Source organism: Suncus etruscus, chromosome 8, assembly GCF_024139225.1.
Source record: "Suncus etruscus isolate mSunEtr1 chromosome 8, mSunEtr1.pri.cur, whole genome shotgun sequence".
In the NCBI taxonomy this organism is placed as follows: Eukaryota; Metazoa; Chordata; class Mammalia; order Eulipotyphla; family Soricidae; genus Suncus; species Suncus etruscus.
In genome coordinates, this window is record NC_064855.1 from 70,841,432 (window position 1) to 70,861,891 (window position 20,460).

Sequence of the window (20,460 nt, forward strand, 5' to 3'; positions counted from 1 at the left end):
CCCTCAGAGGCGGAGGGTGCATATAAAGAGGTTGAGGTCACCACCACCAGAAGGGCCGAAAAGCGCCGGGGGGACTTGAGCTGAAGAGCTGCCACCTCTCTCTCCTTAAGTGCACCCCTTTTGGCATCATTCCCGCCTTGCTTTCAAGCTCTAGACGCTCTCCCCCACCTCAGGATCCAGAACCAACCAAGCACCTCCAGATTCTAGGCTCGCTGGCTCTGGGCCCGGGAGGCTCGCGTCGCGCCTCCGCCCCAAAGCAAACGCCGATCGTTGCACAGCTGTCGCGGGGGAGCGAGGGGAGAGAGACGTCGCCGCGCGCAGCAACTGGGCCGACGCGGCCCGTGCGCACTTTGACCAGCGGGGCCCAGCAGGACCTGTTGGAGGCTGGGAGGGGCAGGAGGCCGTCGGCGAGTTGTTAGAGAAGGAGAAGGACTATAGAAGACTATTAAGGGGTGGTGAAGTCAGCAGCTTGTTTGCAGCCCCGGGAGTTGTTAGGGTTTTCCATCAGAACTTTGGCCCGGTGGCTGAGGGGGACCCCGGCCGGGCTCGAAACCGCCCCCCCCCCCCCCCGCGGAGCAGCGCTTGTCACTGTCAGGTGAGTCCTCGGCGTCGCTCTCGCCGCGCTTCCCATATGGTCTAGCGGTTAGGATTCCTGGTTTTCACCCAGGCGGCCCGGGTTCGACTCCCGGTATGGGAACATAGATCTTTTTGCATATTTTTAAATCACTCTTTCATTTTAACCCAAGTGCATTACAAATCTTTCACAGTTAATACTTTAGATAATAGTGACATTGAATCAGGGGCATTCCCACCACCAAATTTGTCCTCCCTCCACCCACCCACCCCCCTTTATTTTTAAATCCTACTGTAGAGTACAAATTTTTCACAGTTCATAGTGACATTGAATCAGGGGTATTCCCAACACCCATTTTTGTCCTCCCTCCACCCACCCATCTCCCCCCTTTTTAAAAAATCCTATTGTGGGGGAATCTAACTTTATTATATTATAAAGACATTTGATCGTGTTTAGCGGTTCCCTGTTTGTCTTTTACTTATTTATTTTTCTCCTAGTGGGTCTGTAAATTTAAAACAAAACAAAACAAAAAAAACACCCTTGAGTGTGTTCAGGTCGCTGGGTGCTTGCTGATCGCCTCCGGCTCCAGTTGAGTTTCACTTTCCCCGGGGCTGCTCTCCCCCCCCCCCCCCCCGGGTCGTCCTTATTTTTTAATCCAGACGCTGGGGTGAAGATGATTAACTAACACCGGCCTCACCTTATCGCCTCCCAGCTATCCAGCCCTCCTGGGGCCCACACCCTTCCCTTCCGCGCCGTCCCTTCTGACTCGTCCCTAAGTGACGCGGGGCATGTTTGTCTCCTGTCCCCCCAGCACCCCTGCCTGCTGCCTCCTTATCTCAGCGCTCAGAGTTCGCAGGACCCTTCATTCCCTTTCATCCCTCCCTCCCCAGCAAAACAGCCTCCTTGGGGTCGCGGGGTGCAGTGGACGGCTGGGGTGCATCCAGCTAAGTTCCCCCCGTGTCTCCCTGTAGCAGCAGAAAAGCAAGTTCTGAAGTCCCCCCACTTCTTCTTTTTTTTCTTTTTTTGGCTTGTCCATCCCCATTAGACTTTCGGAAGCTGGCCGCAGCTCAGCAAACGCACCCCAGATTTCAAAAGCCTTGGAGAAACCTGGGTGCTTTTGCTGGGAAAGGCCTCGGGGGACGGGAATTCCCTCCACCCCTCCCTTGACCCTCCTCCCTAGTTGCTGCGGAGTAGGAAAAATACCACCACGATGAGATGTCTTTAAAGAAGTCAATAGACTTTCGAAAGAGTCATGCTTGGCGTTGATAGGAGATCATGGGGTGGGTGGCTGGGGTTGGAAGGGGGAGACGGGGCGAAAATTGGCCCGGTCATAGGGAGGGGATGTTTTATAACAGAGTTTTCACTGTGTTTTTAAGTATAGTAGCCCTGTGTTTATGACAAAGAAGAGGCAGCTGTGGCAGCAGCATCGGGAGCTGTCAATGAAACAGAAGCGTTATCTTACATTTGCAAGCTTAAAAAGGAGAAGATGGGCAGAACGATAATGTTTAGTCTATCGGGCTTCTGGAAACAAACTAAAGTTTTAGCAAACGGCGCTCAGGATGGGTTTCTGCTAAAAAGAAGTTGGGTGGTTAGTGCGTGCCTTCCCAAACTGGTAGTCTAAACTGCGCAGCGAGTTTTGCAATCTCTTCAATCTGATAAGTGTGGTTAAGAATGATTACTATGGGTTGTAAATAAGCCTGCAACAGCTAAAACATTTTAAATCTTCTCTATATCTTTGAAGTTACAGTAAACTAAAAGCATGCGTTTGATAGTTACTAAGACACAGGTTCTTCTTGTTAGGAGGATGAGACCAGAAAACTAGATGGAATCAGTCGCATTTAGGCTCTTTCTGTATTTGACCTTGTGTAGGTATTTCACCTCTGTGAACTAGATTTCTCAGGTTTGGAACCTGAAGTTCTTGATAACACTTGTCATCTACAACTTAGCTAAAGTTGCAAAGATTGTTTAGCAAGGATTGGATAGGTAATGGAAACGGAAAGGTTTCTTTGAAGAGTGTCATTATTAAGAAAACACTAAGAAATTGGATCTGAATTTGGAAGACATTCACCCACCCCCACCCCCATTATCTGCTGTGAAGGCTTCATTTCTGACCTTGCACCAGCTAGCTGAGCCTTTGCTGTGTACTTGAGGGTATGCTGAGGGGAGCAGTTTGGTGACTCTACATTGGTGCTGCAGACTCATCATTGACATTGTTGTGTACCCCATGAAACTAGGTAAATAAAGCAACATTTCACAAGTGCTGCAGGAGTACAGAAATGAGAAATTGGTTCACTTAGGGAGGGGAGATGGAACAGAGACATGGAGGGAGGAGAGAGTGTGCAGGGGACCTTGAAGAACTGGTTGGATTTCTCCTTCTGTGCAGTGTGAATCACAAAGCTGAGAGTATGAAGTTAGGACTGGCAAGTAGTCTGGTTAGGCAGAAGCACAGTGCCTGGAGGGAAATCCATGGTAGATGAAGCTGAGACTGCAGAGGAAATTTTAATGTGGTAAATTTTGATTATGTCAATAGAGTATTAAGTTTAAGATTTTTATGACTGAAACCCAAACACAATCATGTATGTAATCAAGGTGTTTAAATAAAAAAAAATTATGCAAAAAAAAAAAAAAAAAAAGATTTGCAGAGATGGGGGCCGGAGAGATAGCATGGAGGTAAGGCATTTGCCTTTCATGCAGGAGGTCATCAGTTCGAATCCCGACGTCCCATATGGTCCCCCGTGCCTGCCAGGAGCGATTTCTGAGCCTGGAGCCAGGAATAACCCCTGAGCACTGCCGGGTGTGACCCAAAAACCACAAAAAAAAAAAAAAAAAAAAAAAGATTTGCAGAGATGAACACCATACAAAAAAAGAAATAAAAGCAATTGAGGTGGGGTTTCCAAGTGGTGCTCAAGGGTCCTAGGACCCCAGGCCAAGTGGGTTAAAATCCATCGAACATGGGCCTGGAGAGATAGCACAGCGGCAAGATGCGGCATTTGCCTTGCAAGCAGCCGATCCAGGACCAAAGGTGGTTGGTTCGAATCCCGGTGTCCCATATGGTCGCCCGTGCCTGCCAGGAGCTATTTCTGAGCAGACAGCCAGGAGTAATCCCTGAGTGTGGCCCAAAAACCAAAAAAAAAAAAAAAATTTATCGAACAGGGGCTGGAGATATAGCATGGAGGTAAGGCATTTGCCTTTGCCTTGCATGCAGAAGGACGGTGGTTCAAATCCCAGCACCCCATATGGTCCCCCGAGCCTGCCGAGGTGCTGCTGAAAAATCCATTGAACCTTCTGTGATCTCTGAAGCCAACTTCCAACTTACTACTTTCTCCTACTTTCTCTGACATTTCATTATATTAATTCCACACTGCTCGTTCTTGTTTTTTGAATAGCCGAGGCTGTTCTTCTCTCAGTTTTATTGCTTTCTATTTTCACTCCCTAAAATACTCCCCATTCAGCTTTTTTGTATTCTGTCAGAATGTTCTCAGAGAAGTCTTTTCAATAACCACTCTACTAAAGACTCCTTTTTATTCTGATTATCTCTGTTTTATATTATTCAATTATTTTTATCTGAGTATTCATTTGTGTCTATTTCTTGTTCAGATTCTAGAATATAAAAGTTCTTTGAAGATACTGGGTTTTGCCTTATGATAGTGTGCACAGGGAATATATTACCCCCAGGCAATGCTGGATATGGCCCAAAATATTGCCCCCATATACAGGTTAAACAGAGTTATGATTATTATTTTTTTATTATTTATTTTTTTGGTTTTTGGGCCACACCCGGTGACGCTCAGGGGTTACTCCTGGCTATGTGCTCAGAAGTCGCTCCTGGCTTGGGGGACCATATGGGACCCCGGGGGATCGAACCGTGGTCCATCCAAGGCTAGCGCAGGCAAGGCAGGCACCTTACCTCTAGCGCCACTGCCTGGCCCCGAGTTATGATTATTTTAAGTCTAGCTGCACATCAAAGAAAAGTTAAAATATAGGTCCACAAACACAAGTTTGTACATGTTAATAGTAGCATTTTCCATAAACTGTAGAAACAACACAAATGTCCATAACTGATAAATGAATATATAAAATGTTCTATCATGCAAGTTTAGCAACAAAACAGAATGAAATACCATATATATATATATATATATACATACATATATAATATATCACAGCACAGAAATCAACCTCAAGAACATGATACTGTGTGCAAAAATTAGGGACAAATATCCATGCTTAACATGAATCATTACTATACTGTCTAGAATAGACACATTTGTAGAGAAAAAGAAATTCATAGTTGTCAAGTATAGGGAGAGACTTGTGAAGGCATGCATATTTGAAGAAAGTTATTGCTGATGTATGTATAAGGGTTCTTTTATAGGTCAGTTTAAATGTCCTAAACTTTGAGACTAGAGAGATACTAAAGGAATGAGACCTTTAACAGTTGACCCAGGTTTGCTCCCAGGCACTGCATATAGTCCCCTGAGCAGAGCCATGAGTAAGCATAAAGTTTTGGATGTGGCCCCCAAAGAGAAAATAAAGCCCTAAAATTAGATGCTAGTGTTGGTATTCAATTCAGTATATGTTTTTTGGGGTCATTTCGGTGGGGATCCAGGGAACTATGTGGTGCTGGGAATTAAAACCAGGCCTGCCACTGCAAAACTTGTGTTCTAGCTCTTCCAATTATGTTCCTTCTGTCATCAATGTACAACTTGTAAGCACAGTAAATAATACTGATTTCTATTCTTCGACCTGATGATGTGTTTTTTGGTGATCATAATGAGGTCTTCCAAAGCAGTGTTCAGTGGGACCTGTGGTACTACAGACAATAAGAGGCCAGTCACTTACAGTGATCTGGCTTTGCAGTGCTGGGGGCTACCAGGCCTATCTATACCTCACACCTGGCAGTGTGATGGTCTTTAAAAGTTAAACTTTTTGCCAATGGAAAAGGTTCGTAATGGGAAACAAGAAGTTAAGAGGAAGCAAGCAAGAGTAGAGATATGTGAGCAGTTGCTAGCATATTTTGGCTGAGTTAAGGATAGGTATGGAAAATAAGACTGCACAAATAGATTAGGCGCAGTGATCCTCAAACTGTGGCCCATGGGCCACATATTGTATTTGTATCTGTTTTGTTTCTTCATTGCAAAATAAGATATATGCAGTGTGCATAAGAATTCGTTCATAAGTCTTGTTTTTATTATAGTCAGACCCTCCAATGGTCTGAGGGACAGTGAACTGGCCCCCTGTTTAAAAAGTTTGAGGACTCCTGGTAGGGTTTGTAGCAGATAATTGTCATGCTAGCAGATGTCTTCTTAGATCTTTATTATGCTCCAAACCCAAGTGTGCTTCCAGGAACTCTTACAAAAACCCTTAATCTGTAGGAAGCTCAAATGCATGCCACTGTACCTTTTTCTTTTTCTTTTATTATACCAACCTAGTACTTGCCCTTTAGTCAGGAGTACCACTTAGAGCAAGGACTTTGACTTGTTTCCTTTTGTACAGTACTAAGCACTCTGAACATTCAAAAATACTTGAAGGAAGGAAGTTGGGGAGTTACTTTTACAAATCATCTTGACTCTTGCAGAGCATTTATGTACACTTTTTTTTGGGGGGGTCACTCCCGTTTGGTGCTCAGGGGTTACTTCTGGCTAAACGCTCAGAAATCGCCCTGGCTTGGGGGGACCATATGGGATGCTGGGGGATTGAACCGTGATCCTTCCTTGGCTAGCACTTGCAAGGCAGACACCTTACCTCTAGCGCCACCTCGCCAGCCCCTTATGTACACTTTCTATGATTCTGATTATAAAGATACTTCAGTTTGGGTGTAAGGTGTTTCCTTAATTAGAAAAAGAATTTCTAATAATTTGGTAAGTGCTTATTAATTTGGCAGCTGTGTGTAGGAAGAATTGAAGAATGAAAAGATTGTCTATGGTGCCTATCTCCGTCTCTTCATACCTTTCCCTACACCCACTCTTCCTAGGTTGGACCTTGACTATGGGTCTTTTGTGACATAGTATCTAACACCTATCCTCATTCTAGGTCTCTTCCTAAATAGCAACAAAAGTGGCACGTTTAAGGAAACATTTAAATGTAATGAAGTAGATACTATTAAAGGAAATATAATACTTAGATTTTTTTTAAGCATGCAGTTAATTTTTGCTCCTGGGAATGGTCAACATATCCTTTTTCTATTCATGTGAGAGCAAATTGCATGATTACATCCTTTCTTATTTATATAATAATATAAAGTGTGAGTCACAACTTACGTGTACATACTGTTAACTACAAATTCACAAATTCCCTGAATTCACAAATTCAGGGAACTCCCCTTTTTCTTGCTGTAAACAATTTGGACCAACATCCTTTAAGTAAATGCTTTTATCTTATGATGCCATGATTTTAATTCCTTGTGATGTTCTTGCTGTACCTGTGCCTGTTACCATATTAAAACTTCTATGACTTTGCTGTACCATCATGGTAGATAAGAAGTCCCAAACCCACAGGTGCTCTGTAGAAGTGCTATTGGAACCCCTGGTCCCTGCCAATTGCTTCAGGTGCTTTGCCTACCTATGTTTCCCAGCCAGCCAGTCAGCCAATGTAAATAACGACCTCCTTGTTTTTCTGCCAATTCTTTTCTTCAAGTGCTTAAGTGAACTTGTGGTACAACAATAACTTGATCTATTCATCTGTAGCAGTGCTTCTCAATCATTTTCTGCCATGCCCCCTTAGGAAGAAGAAAACATTTTTCACACCCCCTGCGTGATTGTAAATAGTATCTTTATTAAAAAAATAAAAAACTTTAACCAGCAAAACAAAAATATATAAAATAATTTGAGCTGATTTTTAAATCAGAGGTGATGTCTCGATTAATGGCTACAGTGAGCACGCTTTGCAATACATAGCTTTTTGAAGTGGGGTTTGAAGCAGGACACAGCAACTCTCAGCTCCAGAGACATACAGAGACATAAACATGGGGCTTAGCTTGTTATGACAGTGTTTGCGGAGGTCAAACGCACCTCCCTTTATGAAGTCTCGTGCCCCAGCAGGTGTGGCCCCAAAACAAAACAACAACAAAAAATAAATTAAACTATATGACATTTAAGGGTTCCTTTCTCATCATCATATTCCCACCAATACTGGCTATTTCCAGACTCTGTTTGGATTTTATTTGAGGCTACAACTGGCAGTGCTCAGTGCTTACTCCTAGTGCTGTTTTTGCTCAGAGATCACCCTTGGCAGGGCTTGAGGGGATCACAGGGAGTGCTGAGGATCAAACCTGCTTCAGCCATATGCAAGACAATTTGATCTGACCCTATTTCCAGACTTTTTGATCTGTTTCATTTTCAGTGGTGTGAGATGATACCATGTTGTTTCAATTTGCATTTCCCTACTAATAAAAGTGACAGTGAGTACTTTTTCATGTGCTTTATAACCATTCAGATGTCTTCTCTGGGGTAGTGTTGGTTTATCTCTCACTGCTTTTGGATGGAATTGTGTGATTTTTGTTGTTGTTGAGCTATGAATGTTAAATGAGTCTTGAATATTAACCCTTTATCTGATATAATATGTGCAAATAATTGTTTAGCCATTCAGCAGTGTCTTTTTAATTTTCATTTGAATTTCTTTTGCCATGCAGAAATTCCTTTATTTGATATAGACCCATTTATTTATTTATTTATTTATTTTTGCTTTGGTTTTCTTTGCATCTGTGGACAGCTCATTGAAGATATCGCTGAGGTCCATTTCTTAAAAAATTCTACTTATGTTTTCTTCAATGTAATTTAATGGATGCTGGTCTGATCTTGAGGTCTAGTCTTTATCTACTTAGAATTAACTTTTGTGAATAGTTCAAGTTACTTTTGTTTTTTGACATCTGGATTTCCAGTTTTCCCTATAATATTTGTTGAATGAGTATACTTCATATACTTAGTTCCTTTGTTGTAGTGTAACTGTCCAGAGGTCTGAGGATTTAACTCAGGATTTCATTGCTTTTGTAAGTTGGTCTTTACTTCAGAACCACACAGTTTTTTATTATTATAGATTTGTAGTACATTTCAAAGTTGGGAAAAGCTATACCTCATTTTATTTTACAATTACTTTGGCCATTCAGAGAGTTTTATGATTGCAAACAAATTATAGTAGTTTTTTCCAAGTCTTTGAAGAAATGATTGGAATTTTAATGGACATTGCATTGAAATTGTACAATGTTTTGAGTAGAAAGGTCATTTTAACAATGTTCTTTCAATCTTGTGAACAAGGAATAATTTATGAACAAATAATTTATGAACACCTGTAATCACTTCCGGGTGATTTATAGTTTTCAATTTAGTTTTTACCTTTTTTGTTGAGTTTCAGAATTTTGGTGTTTTAGAACACTATTTTGAAAGGGATTTTACTTTTATTATTTATTTATTTATTTATTTATTTATTTATTTTGGTTTTTGGGCCACACCTGTTGGTGCCAGGGGTTACTCTTGACTCTGTGCTCAGAAGTCACTCCTGGCAGGCTTGGAGGACCATATTGGATGCCAGGAATCAAACCCAGGTCCGTCCCAGGTTGGCCACATGCAAGGCAAACGCCCTACCACTGTGGTATGGCTCCTTCCCCTAAATTTCTTTTTCTTATTGTTTATTACTTGGATACAGAAATGTCACAGATTTATCTTTTTAGTTTTGTAACTTGCTATCTTGCTGTATTGGTTTGTTGTGTTTAAGAGGTTTTTTTGATGGTACCTTTAGAATTTTCAACGTTTGCTATGTCATCTAGAAATAGTGATAGTCTTTTCCACTTATTTTGTTTGTTTTTGTCAACATTAGGCAATGCTCGGGGGTTACTCTGGGCTCTATACTCAGTAATTACTACTGGCGGTGCTTGGTGGGCCATATAGGAGTGAACGCAGGCTGGCCTACCATGCCTTACATGGTGTACTATCATTTCAGCCCCTCTTTTTCTGTTCTTTTTGTTTTGTTTTGTTTTTGGGTCATACCCGGCAGCACTCAGGGGTTACTCCTTGCTCTATGCGCAGAAATCGCCCCTGGCAGGCATGGGGGACCATATGGGATGCTAGGATTCGAACCACCATCCTTCTGCATGCAAGGCAAACACCCTACCTCCATGATATCTCTCCAGCCACTTGTTTTGTTTTGTTTTGTTTTTTGGGCCACACCCGGCGGTGCTCAGGGGTGACTCCTGGCTGTCTGCTCAGAAATAGCTCCTGGCAGGCACGGGGGACCATATGGGACACCGGGATTCGAACCAACCACCTTTGGTCCTGGATCGGCTGCTTGCAAGGCAAATGCCGCTGTGCTATCTCTCCGGGCCCTTGTTTTGTTTTTTGACTGCAATAGTACCAGTGATTATTGTTGGCTCTGTGCTCAGGAATCAAAGAACCCTATGCTTGAGATCTGAACCCGGAGTGGTTGTGTGAAAGGTTAAGTGTAAGTGCTGTACAAGATATCTCTTTAGCTCCTCCCCTTTTTTGTTTTTTTTTGGGGGGGCACACCCAGTGGTGATCAGGGGTTACTCCTGGCTATGCATTCAGAAATTGCTCCTGGCTTGGGGTACCATATGGGACACCGGGGGATCGAACCTGGATCAGCTGCGTGCAAGGCAAATGCCCTATTTCTGTGCTATTGCTCTGGCCCCCTCAGCTCCCTTTTTTTATTTTTTATTTTTTTAGCTTTTGGTTTTTTGGGTCACACCCGGCAGTGCTCAAGGGTTACTCCTGGCTCTAGGCTTAGAAATCGCTCCTGGCAGGCTCAGGGGACCACATGGGATGCTGGGATTCAAACCACCATCCTTCTGCATGAAAGGTAAATGCCTTACCTCCATGCTCTCTCTCCGGCCCCCTCAGCTCCCTTTTTTTTTTTTTTTATGGAGTTAGTTTTTGTTACACATTCTTAAAGTTTATGAACTACCTTGATTGCATTTATGTACATGATTTATGTTATATTAAGTATTATTTAGAAAAGCAGTCTGCTCACAAATTAAACTGATAAACCAACCTGATCAAAATGAAATCATGATAATGGTAGCAAGTGAGAAAAATAGATGCCTGCCTCAAGACAGGCAGGGGGTTGAGGAGGATGGACATTGGGGGCATTGGTGGCTGGAAGGTTGCACTGGTGAAGGGGGATGTATGTTTTTATGGCTGAAACCCAGTGCAAACATGTCATAATGTTTGTAAACATGGTGCTTAAATAAGTATATTAATCAGAAAAAAATGAAATTGTGATTGTAGAGACTCACTTGTTTTTGCAAGCCAGGAAATGTGTCAGTCTGAGTTCTACAAAATAAAACTTTGTGGGAGATGAGCTCTTTACAGCCTAATACTGCAAATAGCTAACACACTTGTATTTCCTGAAGTGCCAGGAAGGTGGGAAAGCCATTTTGTGTAAAGCAGAAGTGAGCTGAAGCAGCACTCAGGTGTCCTTTCTGAGTGTGATATTCAGGCTAAGGAAGAAAATGGATGAAGTATTTTTTGAACTTTAGTCCCTTAAATTATCTTCAGAGGCTTACATTTTGGTAATTGGAGTAATTTTCAAATGTAATGATGAAGGGCTTTGTGGTTTTTCTAAAAAGCGTTTATCATGAATATGATACTGTAGAAGTTTGGAGTATTTTATTTCTGTGCCTCGAAGGAAACAATGCCCAGGATACAAAGACAGCCCACAGACTGGGAGAAATTATTTGCCCATCACTTATCCAATAAAGGGTTAATATCCAAAGTAGATTAAGATCCAAGGTACACTGGTAGAATTCTGCAGGCAAAAACATCCAACCCTATCAAAAAATGTGGAGGAGAAATGAACGTAACTTTCTGAAAGAAGAAATATTAATGAGTTAAAGGGCATATGAAAAAATACATCCCTAATTTCAGGGGAAAACAACATCTTTTCATACCAGAGAGATTGGCACTTATCAAGAAGCACAACAACCACCAACTGGCAAGGATGTGGTGGGGAAAGGGACTCTCATTCACTACTAGTGGAATGTTTATTGTTTAGCTTTTTTGGAAGACTATTCCTCAAAAAGCTAGGAATTGAACTTCACTACAATATAGCTGTTCTTCTTGTGGGAATATACCCAAGGACTCAAAAGCGAATGCAGAAAAGACATTTGTACTATTATGTTCATTGTAGCAGTATTATAATAGCTAAAATCTGTAAACAGCCCAAATGCTTAAGTACATATGACTGGGTAAAGAAACTATGGAATGTATGTGTTTATGTATGTATATATATTTATGTGATATATGATATATATATACACATAATGAAATGCTACTCTATCATAATGAATAATGAAGTCATGCAATTTGCTGCTACATGGATGGATCTGGAGAGATTCATGTAACATGAAGTCAATAAGGGCTAGAAACACTCATAATGACCTAATATTGGGGATATAAGGACACTTCATAGGGAAATATTGAATACCCAAAGGCAATAGAAACAAAGAACATGAGGACTGGTTTTCAGTGGGAAGCTTACCCTAGAAAGGGTAGGGTGATAAGTTAGGGAAGGGAATACTAGGACAAGGTGGAGGGAGAAATTGCCTGCCACAGATGCAGGCTGAGGGGAGAAAGGGGGAGTGAACACTGGTGAATGAATTGATGTTGGAACATTGTATGCCTGAAACTGAATCACACATATCTAAGTATCCTTGTAATTCATGGTGATTCAGTTTAAAAAAATAGATGAATACATTAAGGCCTTTGTGAAGTTGTCTTGTGGAGTGATACTTTTATTCTCATGAATAGAGTACAAGACCATTTTTAACATTCACTCTATAATTGTACTTTTTTGTCTGTATGCGTGCTTCGAGTGTTAACATCTTTGAACATCTCTTGTATTTGTGTGTGCGTATAGTACTCCATGTTATATTAGTTCATTTTTATATTAGTTTTATATTAGTGTTTGATTACATGAATAATTGTTTTACCCCTTAACACCCCCCATTCCCCTCTACTATTTATTTTACTCCAGCCTGTCCTTGAGATTTTACCATTAACTATATACTTGCTCTAGCACATTTTTCTTAATTGCAGATGATAGTACATTTTCAGCTAAAGACTGTTGCATGCATATCACCAATTATCATTTGGGTATTTCTTTCTTTGATGTAAAATTTACATAAAATGAAGTGCCTGAGTCTTTTTTTTTTTTACCTCCAACATTTTATTTTAATTTAAAATAGAAATCAATATTCATCAGTTAGTCTTTTGGACAGAAAGACCAAGGTTGTGTTTTTTTTGAAAAAGTGTCTACAGTTTCACTTCCAATTTTGTACTGTCTGTCTCAAATGCCCACATCAATACTTCTAAGTTTTTATTAAAGTAGAAGCACTTTATTTTTTATAAAGTATTTTCTGAACTTCAAAAAATATATTTGCCCACTTAGCTCAAATTCAGTATAAGCCTTTGTTTTGTTTTCAGGATTTTCCCCATTCTCCAGGGGTTTCTCAACCACCTGGGATTAAGTTTATGGCTTTGAGCTTTTCCTTGGTGCTTCTAAGTTATTGAAGCCTTCTGGACCCATCTCACCAGGGATTCTGGCATTTCTAAATCAGTGCTGTGGGCAGCACTGGGTATTAACCTTGAGGCTTCAGTGCTTGTCAGGCAATCACTTTAAGCCACCGAACCATCTTCTGATCCCACTTTTTAAGTTTTTCTGGAAGGTTTATATTCCTTCCTCCCCACTTTCCTTCAGTTTGCCTTAGCTTTGGATATGGCACTTGAACATTTTTTTATTTGGATTGGAGATTTAACTCAACAGACTGAGTGCATATGTCACATAAACAAGTTCAGGATTTGTACCTAAAACCACATGATCGATCTTCCATTAGCACCACCAACTGTAAGCACAGAGCCAACAGTACCCGAGTATGGTACAAACATAAATAAACAAATAATTGTTTATATTTAGGGAGCTCTGTAGTGGAGGGCATGTCTTTCATAGCCCAGATCCTGGCACCAAAACTTGTTAAGTTTTTATGTAGGAGTTGTCTTCCTTTTTCTTTTCTTTTCTTTTTTTTTTTTTTTTTTTCGGCCACACTTGGTGATGCTCAGGGGTTACTCCTGCCTATGCACTCAGAAATCACTCCTGGCTTTTGGGACCATATGGGACGCGGTGGTCCTTCCTAGGCTAGCTCATGCAAGGCAGACACCTTACAGCTTGCACCACCGCTCCGGCCCCGTCTTTCTTTTTCTTATTTGCACCCCCTGCTGATTGTATTATCCACAAAAATACTCTTTACCAAATAGTACATATATGTTTATATTTTCTTCCGACACCTTTTTTTTTTTTTTTTTGTCACCTCGGGTAATTCATGGTGGTGCTTTGGGGATCTACAATCAGTGCTGGAAATTAAACCAGGATTCACTGCATAAAAGAGAAGCTCCTTAACCCCTATCTCTTTGGTCACACTTTTCAGTGATTAGCATTGTTTGAAATTGTGATACTATTGCTAATACAACCTGAGAACCAGTGCTGGAAAAGTGAGTCAAAGGGCTATAGGTCATGCTCCAGTTGGATTCTAGGCACCACCAGAAATAGTCCCCAGCACTACCCAGTGTAGTTCCAAAACTAAAATCCAACAAAACAAAAAACCTTTATTCTGCAATTTTTCACATCCTATTTTTTTAAAAAATACTCTCTTCTTTCTCCCTCCCTCCCTCCCTCCCTCCCTCCCTCCCTCCCTCCCTCCCTCCCTCCCTCCCTCCCTCCCTCCCTCCCTCCCTCCCTCCCTCCCCCCCCCCCCCCCTCTCTCTCTCTCTCTCTCTCTCTCTCTCTCACCTCTCATTTCAGGGATCTGTGAAGGGTTGGGGAGGTGGGAGGCTCAAGCAAATAAAGCAGGGGTGGCGAACAAGTTCAACACAAAGAGCCAAAATTTTTAATTGTGAGAGACAGAGCAGTGACCTGCCAAAACAGACAAACACTCACACAAAAGCATATAATGTTAATGATAATATATTAAACACATATTGCATTTTGCCATTTTGAGTGAGGGTAAAAATCCTGTTCGCCACCCTGAAATAAAGCCTGAACTCCAACCCTTTGCCCTATTCCCCAGTCCACTATCAGATTTCTTTTTTAAAAACATCCTGTTTGTTTCACCTATTCCTTTACTTACTTAAAAATTTATTGTCTGATAGTGATTTTTTTTTTTACAGTTTCCAGGATATATTTTTTTCCCTTTAATTTTATTTTTCACATTGGTTATTGTGATGGGGATGGAGATTTCTGCACACCAGGTTGTGATGCTAATGCACTTCATTTGTCCTCATCTCAGTGCTGTCTGGGCTCGTATATGTGGTTGTGGTTCTCTGAAGATGGTACACCCTTGATGCAGAGCTGGGAGTCAGAAATAATTAGTGTCTGTAGGAATGGCATGTGGGAGTCACAAAGCTGGAGGATTGCAGTCATCCTGCCTTTGAGCCTAACCTGATCTCTCTATACATTAATTCTATCAACATGAATTTTAGCAATTTTGAAAGTAGGAGATAAAGGATAGCTAGGAAATAGCTGCAAAATCAAAGGCAGAGATTGGTCATATTCTAAGATTATGTTTCTCTCATGTATAATTGGAATCTTAATGTGTGAAGTATATATCTATTTTATGATCCTTAATTTTAGGGAAATATCTTTATGGTGGCTTAAAGTAAACTATAAAGTTCAAGAATTTTTGAGGTTTTAAGTTTGTAGGGCCCATAGCCTTGCAAGCAGCTGATTCAGGACCTAAGGTGGTTGGTTCGAATCCCAGCGCCCTATATGGTCCCCCATGCCTGCCAGGAGTTATTTCTGAGCAGATAGCCAGGAGTAACCCCTGAGCGTCACCCGGTGTGGCCCAAAAACCAAAAAAAAAAAAAAGTTTGTAGTAATACTGTATTTCACCATAATCACAGAATATACAGAATATATCAGAGTTGTTTTGTTTTTGTTTTTGTTTTTGTTTTTAAAAAGAGGGTCCAGGGCCAGAGTGATAATACAGTGGGTAGGGTGTTTGTCTTGCACACAACTGATCTGTGTTCGATCACTAGTATCCCATATGGTCCCCTGAGCCTGCTAGGAATGATTTTTGAGTGTAAAGCCAGGAGTAACTCCTGAGCACCACCATATGTGGCCCCCAAAACAAAAACAAACAAAAAAATGGGGTCCTACTGTTATATGTTGGTTTTACATAAAAGTCATTTATTACTAAACTGTCTTTTGTGTAAGATTAGTACACATGGGGGCTGGCGAGGTGGCGCTAGAGGTAAGGTGTCTGCCTTGCAAGCGCTAGCCAAGGATCAGGACCACGGTTTGATCCCCCGGCGCCCCATATGGTTCCCCCAAGCCAGGGGCAATTTCTGAGCACTTAGTCAGGAGTAACCCCTGAGCATCAAACGGGTGTGGCCCGTAAAACCAAAAAAAAAAAAAAAGATTAGTACACATGGAATACTCTTTTTTTTTTTTTTTTTGGGTCACACCCGGCAGTGCTCAGGGGTTACTCCTGGCTCTACACTCAGAAATCGCTCCTGGCAGGCTGGGGGGACCATATGGGATGCCAGGATTCGAACCACCATCCTTCTGCATGAAAGACAAACGCCTCACTTCCATGCTATCTCTCCGGCCCCTCATGGAATACTCTTGATTGTGTTTTACTTAAATTTAGACCAAGGCCGGAGAGATAGTATCATGCGTTAAGGCTCTTGCATTCATGGATCCACTGAACATGGTTCCAAGAAGTTTCCCAGGAGTGACTCCCAAACATTAGAACCAAGATTGAGTTCTAAGTACCGATGGATGTGGCCTCCCAAAACTTTCTTTTCTTAGGTGAAAAGGAGTGGGAGTTTGGTGCCACACCTGACTCTATTCAGGGCATATTCCCAGCTCAATACTCAGGGATCAGTCCTGGTCATACTGAGGGAAACATCTGATGCCAGGGATTAAACCTGGGTTGGTTGTATGCAAGACAAGTACCTCACCCACTGTACTGTCTCTCCAGGTATTAGCTTGTTTTTAATTGGATAAGTTTATAGACAGGGACAAGTACAAGTATGAAGGTGGGGTCAGGGCCAGGGTCAGGGTCAGTAGGTACAATGTATGAAAATTCTGAGTTTGATCCCTGGGAATAATTAATCTAGTGCAGTGTGAACTCCTCTTCTTCTTCCTTCTCCTCTTCTCCTCCTCTTCCTCCTTCTTCTCCTCCTCCTCCCATATTTTAAAACCTTATTTTATTATACTTCATTTTATGAATTATTAAAATATAGACACTAGGACAAATCCAAAAGTTGTTCTTTCTTAATAAATATAGAACTTTATTTATTACTATAGGCTAGATATAACTGGGCTTCCAGACCCAAGTTAACTAGCCAATTCATAGAATTTGGACTATTCAGGTTGCAGAAAGGGGCCTTGCTTTTTTGTAAATTTAGATAATTAGTCAGAAACATTCTGAAAATGGTTTTGAGTATATAAAACTAAAAAATAGCATAATTTAGTCAATATTTAAATTTTTGAATTTTAATTTGTTTTTGTTTTGCAAATAATATCAAGCAGCTTTTGTGGGAATGCTGTCAGGTTGAAATAAATGACCAATAAAAATGAAAAACATCAGGGGCCAAAGCTATATATATAGCACAGCAGGTAGGGCATTTACCTTGCAATGACTAACCAGGGTTTGATCCCTGGCATTCCATATGGTTCACCAAAGACAGAAGAAAGCACCACCGGGTGTGGCCTCCAAAACAACAAAAATTTAAAAAGAAAAGTAAAACATAATAATGAAAGCTTTTCTTCACCAGATATTTCAGGAGAGGCAGGAGAAATTATGAAGCAAATGCATTTACCCTTCTGCACCCAAAATATTTAGAGTGTTTTTATATTGTAGTATTGTAAAATATTTGTCTTAATAGTTAGGCAGTGTGATTCATGCATCCTTTTAGAAGAACATCTACAAAATGCTGTGGGAGGACAAAGAAGGAAGTTACCACTTCTTAAAAATGGAAAAGGAAAAAACTTTACAGGAAGTTCACTGAATGGGTAAGGCCAGTAAAGGTGGAATATGAAAGCCTAATATCTTATAAAATAATAAGAAATCTAGGGAGAGTACAGAAATTAAGGAATTTTTTATGGCATGTGGTTTATTCAGGTTTGTTCCCTAGCACTATCATATATGGTCCAAGCCTCCACTTACTCACCCAAAGCAATTTTGTAAAATGTTTCTCTATTTGCTATGTCTGGTATTTTCTCATCAAAATGGCTGAAGCAAAGCATCTTTTGGCTACTGTGTTTCTTACATTTTACTTTCTTAAGCCTTTGATTTGCAAAGTTCTTTATAATACATTTGTTTCAGGCATACAATGTTCCAACATCAATCCCATTACCAGTATGCCTTTCCCTCTACCAGTGTCCCCAGTTTCATCACCCCTCCATCCCAGCATGCCCTCTTAACAGGCACAAAATAAACTTAATTCATATTGCTTGCTGAAAGAAAACTTAGAGGGAGGAATAGCAAATGAAATTGTCAGAAAATAAATCACTGAGTTAATTTATAATGATTGATTGCTAGATGATTTTTTGTTTTGTTTTGTTTTTTGTTTTTGGGTCACACTCAGGGGTTACTCCTGGCTCTATGCTCAGAAATCGCTCCTGGCAGGCTCAGGGGACCATATGGGAAGCCGGGATTTGAACCAACAACCTTCTGCATATAAGGCAAACGCCTTACCTCCATGCTATCTCTCTGGCCCCAGATGATTTTAATGTATGTAGACAAAGTTAAATTCAGTTCAGTATAAAACTCTCACTTACATAGATAATTTTTCAACACCTCTATTTAAAATATGTTGCATTAATTTTTATTTTGTACTTGGGTCTCATTATGGTAATAGTCATGTATTCCCTGTTATTAATAAAATTTAAAAAGTTCTTTGCTAATGTATTTTAGAGTTTACATGAAGTTGGAAAATCTACAACTCAAATTTAATAAAAGTGAAAAGAAGGGGCCGGAGAGATAGCATGGAGGTGGGGCATTTGCCTTGCATGCAGAAGAATGGTGGTTCGAATCCTGGCATCCCATATGGTCCCCCTAGCCTGCTGGGGGCAATTTCTGAGCATAGAACCAGGAGTAACCCCTGAGCGTTGCCAGGTGTGGCCCAAAAATTGAACAAAAAAGAAAGGAAATATTTAAAAGACTAATAAGACAGCATTTAAATGAGATGTGAATTTATTATTGAAAATGAATAAAATCCCTTAGCAAGCAAGACGTAAACATACCTTAAACTGGTAAAGAGCAGCCACCATGAATGAATGCCATACTCAATGTCAAGTATTGAGAAGTTTGTCCTGTCTTTTACAGAAGCTCCTTTATTTTTTTATTTTTTTTAAAGGAAACTATAAAATCTTTAAGCATCATGATTACAAACATGATCATAATTTGGTTTCAGTCATAAACAGAACACCCCCTTCACTAGTGCAACATTCCCACCACCAATGCCCCCTCCCTCCTTACCCACCCCTGCCTATATTCGAGACAGGCATTCTACTTCTCTCACTCAATAAGAGTGTCATGATAGTTGTTAGTGTAGTTATTTCCCTAACTGCATGCACCACTCTTTGTGATGAGCAGAAGTTCCTTTAATACTTATAAAACTAGTTTCAAGGGAATGAAGCTTCTAAATTGTTGCTTGTCCCTGAAGCTTTTGTTCCTTCAAATATAAATAATCTATCTAGATAGATTATTTCTGGTGACGTGTTCATTTTGTTGAGTTTTTTGTTGTTCTGTTGTTTGTTTTTTGGGCCATACCCAGAAGTGCTCGTGCTCAGGGGTTGTTCCTGGCTCTGAACTCAGAAATCACTCCTGACAGGCTTGGATTATGGGATGCTGGGGATTGAGCCTGGGTAGATCCGAAGTCAGGTATTGAGACTGAGTAGGTCCCAGTTCGACTGTGAGCAAGGTAAACACCCTACAGCCCTGTTATCGCTCAGGCCACATTTTGTTGAGTTTTGTATATATCCTTTCATTCCTTCTAGCTTTTTCGAGTCTCATTTGATCTGTTGTGAATTCTATGGGCTCTCCTTTTATTAAAATTGCTTTTTTTTTTTTTTTTTTTTGGTTTTTGGGCCACACCCGTTTGACGCTCAGGGGTTACTCCTGGCTATGTGCTCAGAAATTGCCCCTGGCTTGGGGGGACCATATGGGACGTCGGGGGATCGAACCGCGGTCCGTCCAAGGCTAGCGCAGGCAAGGCAGGCACCTTACCTCTAGCGCCACCTTCCCGGCCCCTAAAATTGCTTTATTGATCACTATTCTGTCTCTATTAAATTTTTTACTTGGAGTACAATATGTCTTGGAGTTTTCTTAGTTGGGTCCACTTTTTCTGGGATTTTTTTTTTTTTTTGGCTTCTTGGAATTTTTTGGCCTCGGTGACTGTTTTCTTGAGAATGTCACATTTTGAGAACCTTATAGTACATAATCTATTGACATTGGCTTCTTTACTCAACACTGTGTTATTGCGAGTCATCAATTTCTGAGTATGAATATATTGCAAATATGTGTGTTTATACCAATTTTTGGTGATTGGGAACAAATGATGTATTTTGGCACAATAATAAGAACTTTAAATGAATGTTTTATTTCATTTATTGTTTTGAGTTCATACCTAGTAGTGCTCAGGACTTGGCTCTGTGCTCAAAGATCACTCAATATGGAGTGCTGGGGGTCAAACCCAGGTCAGCCACATGCAAAGTTAATGCCTTACCTGCATACTGTCTCTCCAGCCTCTAAATATTTTTTTATTAAACAGGGACTTATATTATTTCTTTTACAGAAGTGAAAGCATTAGCTTAGAGAGTTTAAGTAATCATAGGGCATACAGTTTGTTAATCATGGAGTAGGGAACCCAGCCCAT

General features: G+C 40.8%; 1 protein-coding gene and 1 non-coding gene across 2 annotated transcripts in view; both read left to right on the forward strand.

The window, feature by feature from the left end:
• Window positions 1-558: 558 nt before the first annotated feature.
• ELF1 (E74 like ETS transcription factor 1) overlaps window positions 559-20,460 on the forward strand; it is a 125,471-nt gene continuing 105,569 nt past the window's right edge. Inside the window, exon 1 of the mRNA XM_049778781.1 lies at window positions 559-595. The gene's annotated coding sequence lies outside the window, so the exon portion shown is untranslated. The remainder of the gene's footprint in view (window positions 596-20,460) is intronic.
• TRNAE-UUC (transfer RNA glutamic acid (anticodon UUC)) lies at window positions 626-697 on the forward strand. Its single transcript has one exon. It is a non-coding gene; the product is annotated as a tRNA-Glu (tRNA).